Source organism: Asparagus officinalis, chromosome 7 (genome assembly GCF_001876935.1).
Source record: "Asparagus officinalis chromosome 7, Aspof.V1, whole genome shotgun sequence".
NCBI lineage: Eukaryota > Viridiplantae > Streptophyta > Magnoliopsida > Asparagales > Asparagaceae > Asparagus > Asparagus officinalis.
Genome location: NC_033800.1, coordinates 112,148,698 through 112,154,952, shown reverse-complemented (window position 1 = coordinate 112,154,952; position 6,255 = coordinate 112,148,698).

The window sequence follows — 6,255 nt, the reverse complement described above, 5'->3', positions numbered from 1 at the left end:
GGCTCGGCCATGAGCCGAGCCACCCCAAGGTGGCTAGGCACAGTGTCGGCCACCCCGAGGTGGCCGACAGTGGCCCGAGGTGGCCGACAGTGGCCAGAGGTGGCCGACAATTCCCTTTTTGCAGCCACTGTCCTGAGAGCCTATAAATAGGCCTAGAGATGTTCATTTTCGGGGGTCGAACTTTCAAGAGCCGAAACTCTGCCGGATTGAAGAGTGAACTCGGAGCTTGAAGACCAGAAGACTTGCACCATTCAGATCTGATCCTCGGCGACCATCCACGTCAGAAAAGGCAGGATCTCGAGAGGAAGAAAGAACAGATCTGAGATCTACACGAGGCTACACTCCAGATCTAAGCTTGGTCTTAGATCTCGAGATCCGAGCGATTATTCCCTTGGTGGATTAATCCCTCCCGGCTATTATTCCCTTCGTGGAATAATACCCGCATACTCGTGTAGATCCGACCGGATCTAGATCGCGCGGTGGTCCACGGATTAACCCCGGCGCAGGCAAAGAACCCACCAAAGCGAGCGACCGCAAAACAGGAGCTCGTGATTTGTTCACAGAGGAGAGTTGTAATTTTTCTTTATTTTCTTTGATTTAGTTGTAACCGGATCTATAAAAGACCGGATCTTTGTAACCCAAGATGACAATCATATCAATGAAAAAGAAAACAGTTTTCCACGCGAACAATCTGGCGACCACAGTGGGAGCCGACGATCTCGCCAACGAGATCGATGCGTCGCAGCCGCGGATTGCAATCCCGGTCGTGGAGGAGGTCGAGTACGAGTTCGACCAAGCCAAGTTCGAGGAGTACGTGTCCTCGTCCGGCTCTATCTCCCCCCGCAAGTCCAAGAAGTTCTCCTCCGGGAGAAAAGCTCGTTGGTTTGAAGCTGCTCGGGAAGCCCACGAAGCTCTCAACCCAACTGACGCCGAAGTTGCGTCAAATGAAGTTCCACCGACCTCCAATCAGGTCAACCCAACTCCCGCCAACGCCTCCACTGTTCAGGGCGTTGTGACTCTCTCAAAGAGAGCCCGCCAGAGGCGTCGTCAACTCCTTGCGCGGCAATTCGCTAAGGCGATGGAGTCTACGGACGGATTCCGCTACAACGCGGATCTGAAGAATGGAAGAGGCAAACAGCCTCAACCGCCAATGAACGGCGACTCTTCCAAGCCGCCAAAGAACGAATGGGTCCGCGTCAAACGGAACCGTTCGACGCTCGAGGAGCGTATTCGCAAGCGCCGCGCGATGTCAGCGCAGGCATGGGCTCAAGCTCAGGAAGCCCGTAGAAAGCTGCAAAAGGAGGAGGCGAAGAAGCCAACATTAACCCGCCAAGTCTGGAAGCCTAAGTCTGAAGTGGTGACTCAGGCCAAAAAGCAACCAGTGCAGCCTTCTAAGCAAGGTCAAACTCCGGCGAATCAACCAAAGTCGCCCGAAGGAAGAAGCCAATTTTGGAGCGCCTCGGTCCAGTTCCCGACGAGAGAGGCAAAGCTCCAGTTCACGAGCGTTTGGGCCCGATATGGAAGCCCAGAACGACTCAACACACCGGGGTCGTCGTCACCTCCAGTATGACAAAGAGCTCAAGGCAGCTGCGCGCACTAACTTGCGCATCGAAGTCCAAGAGCACGCTGAAGACTCGCGCCCACGAAGGCACGTTTCTAGGCGTGTAACCTTTGAAAGCCCAAAGAAGGCGATCCAACCTCAGATGGAAACATTATCATCTGATAATGATTGTGTTGTACCTGAGAAGGCGTGCCCGCACACGATAGGTTACCCCGACTGTCAAAATGACGAGTTGTACTATCGTGCTGGGGGTACGAATAGAACCAGGAAGAGGAGTCCCCGAGAACAGGAAATTCAATGTCCCTGTTCCAAACTCATTCGGGCGGTATTGTCTGAATGCAATTGCATTAAGGCGGTCCCCGAAAGAGTTTCAGTTTTTGAAAGGCTTAGTACCGAAACGCCAAGACCAAGGCCTAGGCGTTTCCGACGAAGAAGAACGACGGTTAAAGATGAAGAATTTCCGAGGGTCACCACCAATATGACCAGCAAGAGGGCATCGACAAGGGATAATCCCGAGTCAATTCCGCCGGTACCCCAGTATCTAACTCGTCTGCAGTCTGGAGCCATTACACGAGGAACTTATGGTAGGGTTCGGACAAGATTACCGTCAGAAGATGAAGAATCAGATTCCTGCTCCGCTGTCACATCAGACAATACAGTATCCAGCGAGGGACAACCCCGTGAGTCACTGATGATAAGCGCAGAACAAGTGGCCAAGATGCTCGAAGAAGTCATGGCCAAACAGCAGGAGAGCTTCAGGTTCGAAATGCAAATGGCCATGCAGAATATGAGAGAAATGCATGAGCAACAAATCCAGACACTGACGAACCTGCAAGGCGAACCAAGCCGCCGTAATCAAGTTGTTCAGGAAGCTGAGCATACGGATGCGGATGAAGCTCGCAACGCCAATAACCCTCCCGTTAATGCAGGGGGTGGCAATGAGGATGCTAGTCACAACACCACGCTTCCACCTCAGAATCGTGCTGACGAAAACTCGGGTGAAAGTCTGAAAATCAAAAATCTCGAGAGCAAAATCAATACGTTGATTTCCGCTCAAGAGATAAAGAAGACTGGCATTCCTTGTCCATACCCGAGAGAATGGGAATCAATCCCGTATCCGGCGAAGTTCAACTTAATCAACTTCACACCGTTTGATGGGAAGGGTTCACCCACTCAGCATGTGATTTACTTCAAATCACATCTGGGGGTCATCTCTGGCAATGAGCCTCTGATGGTACGGTCCTTCGTTGGTACTCTTCGCGGAGCCGCCTTCGATTGGTATCGCCGCCTCAAGCCAGGTAGCGTGAATAGCTGGGATGATATGGAGACTAAGTTCCTCACCAACTTCTTCGACGACAACACCGAGATATCTATTGGATCGTTGCTGGACGAGAAACAGAAAGACGGGGAGTTAGTCGACACCTTCGTCAAAAGGTTCCGGAACAAGGCGTTAAATTGCCGGGACCCGATCACTGAAGAGTTCATTCTCCAGACTTGCCACAACAATCTTTCGTTGGATGTGTTGGAAGCAATGGGGATAGCACCGTCCAAAACGTGGAAGGATCTGAAGGTCCGAGGGGAGCAAGCTGAGTGATTCCTCCGAAGGAAGAAAGCCGAGAGGGGTCAATCAACAACTAAGCCTCCAAATTCTAACTTCGCCTCCCGTAGTAAGAGCAAGACACCTGCAGCGGCTGTTGATGGTAATCAAACGTCGCAACAGCAATCCCAGAGACAGCAGAAGACTTCGGATCAGATGCCTCAAAAAGAGTACTCCTTCAAAGACGAAGATGTTCCAGCCATCTTCGAATCACTCCTTAAAAATAACAAGATCAAGCTGCCACCGATCACAAATCAGGAGGAAGCTGACAATACTATGGATCCGAAGTACTGCGCATACCACAGGAGGATCCTTCATCCTACCAAGGCTTGCTTTACTTTAAAGAATAGTATCCAGACCTTGGTTGAAGCAGGCGTCATAACGCTAGAGTAAGCCAGTTGAGAACGGCATCACTCCGATAAGTATAAGAGTATAAACTGCTTCTCAACACTCCGATAAGTATAAGAGTATAAACTGCTTCTCAACACTCCGATAAGTATAAGAGTATAAACTGCTTCTCAACACTCCGACAAGTATAAGAGTATAAACTGCTTCTCGATACTCCGACAGAGTATACGAGTATAAACTGTTTCTCAATCTTCCAACAAGTGCATGAGGTTAAACTGCTTCGTTACATACTCCAACAGGTATATGAGTCTAAACTGTTTCCTTTCTTTCACGGGAAGTTCCTGGAGAATACCATGCTTGATATTCTTAAGGATAACCCGGACACCCAACTGAGTGCAATACCATACCCAGTTTTGCAAAGGAAGCTGGGGGTGGATGATTCATGTAACGGGAAGTTCCCAAAAGAAATCCATATAGTGTATTCTTAGGGATAATCCGGTCACCACAGCAAGATGATGAATAAGAAACTCCCATTCAAATTCTCACCGCGTCTGTGTACTCAACACTCTCCCCCTCTCGATTCCCCCCAATGAACGAGAGGTCCACAAATCGAGCGATCAAACCTTCTTACAGTTAGGATCGTCTCAAACCTCCCGATTGGTCAAACCTTCCTACAGTTAGGACCACAGCCAAAATCCCCTCTCAATTCCTCCAATGAACGAGAGGTCCACTTTCAAGTCGAGTGATCAAACCTTCCTACAGTTAGGGTCATCTAAAACTCCTGCTTGGTCAAACCTTCCTACAGTTAGTACCAAAACCATAAATTCACTCTCGATAAACGAGAAATTCATCTTTAGTTCGGTAATCAAACCTTCCGACAGTTAGGGTTATCTGAATCTTTTCGATTCTCGGAGTAGAGATCCCACTTTTAGTTTCACCTTTGCTGATTCTGGGGGTGGAGATCCCACCTCTAGTCTTTTACCGATTGAAAAAGACACCAGAATACCAGTCTGGGGTATTTTTATCCCGAAGCCTAAGTAGGGATAAGTCAACGTCTAATACACGTTGCCGGGTAGCCTATTCCCGTAACAATGGCGAAGCCTATGTATTCAACATCATAGCACAAAGTCTCAGAGAATTCACTCTCTTAGCACAACGTTACATGCGGAACGGATTTAGACAATCCGCATGCTAGCCCGACTCAAACGGTAGTCGGTAAAGGCTAATCAAATCCGTTGAAGGCTGGGGGTTAGCCAAAAATCCCAAAGTCAACGCCTAACACGCGTCGCCGGGTAGTCTATTCCCGTGAGAAAGACGAAGTCTACGTATTCAATATCGTAGCACTAAAAGGGTTAACTCTTTTAGCTTAAACGTCACATGGGAGCGGACTTAAACAATCCGCATGCTAGCCCGACTCAAACGGTAGTCGGTAAAGGCTAATCAAATCCGTTGAAGGCTGGGGGTTAGCCAAAAATCCCAAAGTCAACGCCTAACACGCGTCGCCGGGTAGTCTATTCCCGTGAGAAAGACGAAGTCTACGTATTCAATATTGTAGCACTAAGAGCGTTAACTCTCTTAGCACAACGTCGCATGCGGAACGGATTTACATAATCCGCATACTAGCCCGACTCAAACGGTAGTCGGTAAAGGCTTATCAAACCCGTTGATGGCTGAGGGTTTGCCAAAAATCCTATAAATACGAGAGTCACTGACGCATCAGCTTCATTAGTTGGTCTCGTGACTTGAGCATCCAACGACATTCGAAACCCTGGGGTCAACGCCGGACAACGCGTAACCCTAGGTCAACGCCAGTCAACGCGTTGCAAGCGTCAACGCGTAACCCTAGGTCAACGCCAATCAATACGTTGCAATGAAAGAATCATTACTCTGAAAAGTATACGAGTATAAACTGCTTCTTAATACTCCAATAAGGTATATGAGTATAAACTGTTCCCTATTTTTGGTTGAGAAGTTCCTGGAGAATATTTTTCTAAATATTCTTAAGGATAACTCAACAACACTACGCCGGACAACGCGTCGCAAATAAAGACTCAACGCCAACAATCGATGGTCAGTTCTATGTTGAACCAGCAAACACGAGCTACAAGTTTAAAATTCCGACAACGGTCAGACAATAAATGCAGCACCGGAACTCTTACAGACATTCGACAAAGCACCGAATAGCCTGAAGGATTGAAGGAATCAAGAACAGAAGCCATTCCAAAGTCCCGTTACACCGACTGAAGGTTGGGACAATCATATCCAAAGTATTCCAGACTCTTCTATAAAAGAACGAGGCTGAAATACTTTGGAGGGGGTATCTGTAGGCATATAAAATTGCTTATAGGTCCCCTAGCATAGCTCGGCACAAACCGACAAGCCAACGAGGCGACGAGATCGACGAATCGCACAGAAGCGACAGAATGCATCCATACGCGTTCGGAATCAAGCCAAGTGTTAAGGAATCAACGAGTCATCCAACCGAGAACAGACTCGGACGAATCACGATCGAATCAAGATCAGTTTCAGACTCGAACTCAGAAGTGGATTTACTGCCAAATCAGGAATTGGATTTACTGCCAAATCAGGTCAACGATTCAAGTCCGGATAAATCAACCACAGAACCGGATCACGGACTGAACCGAAAACGAAAAACGATGGAAAACCACGCCTAAGGGGGCTCGGCCAAGGCCGAGCCACCTATGGGTGGATCGGCCCAGAGCCGGCCACCTATAGGTGGCCGGCCCAG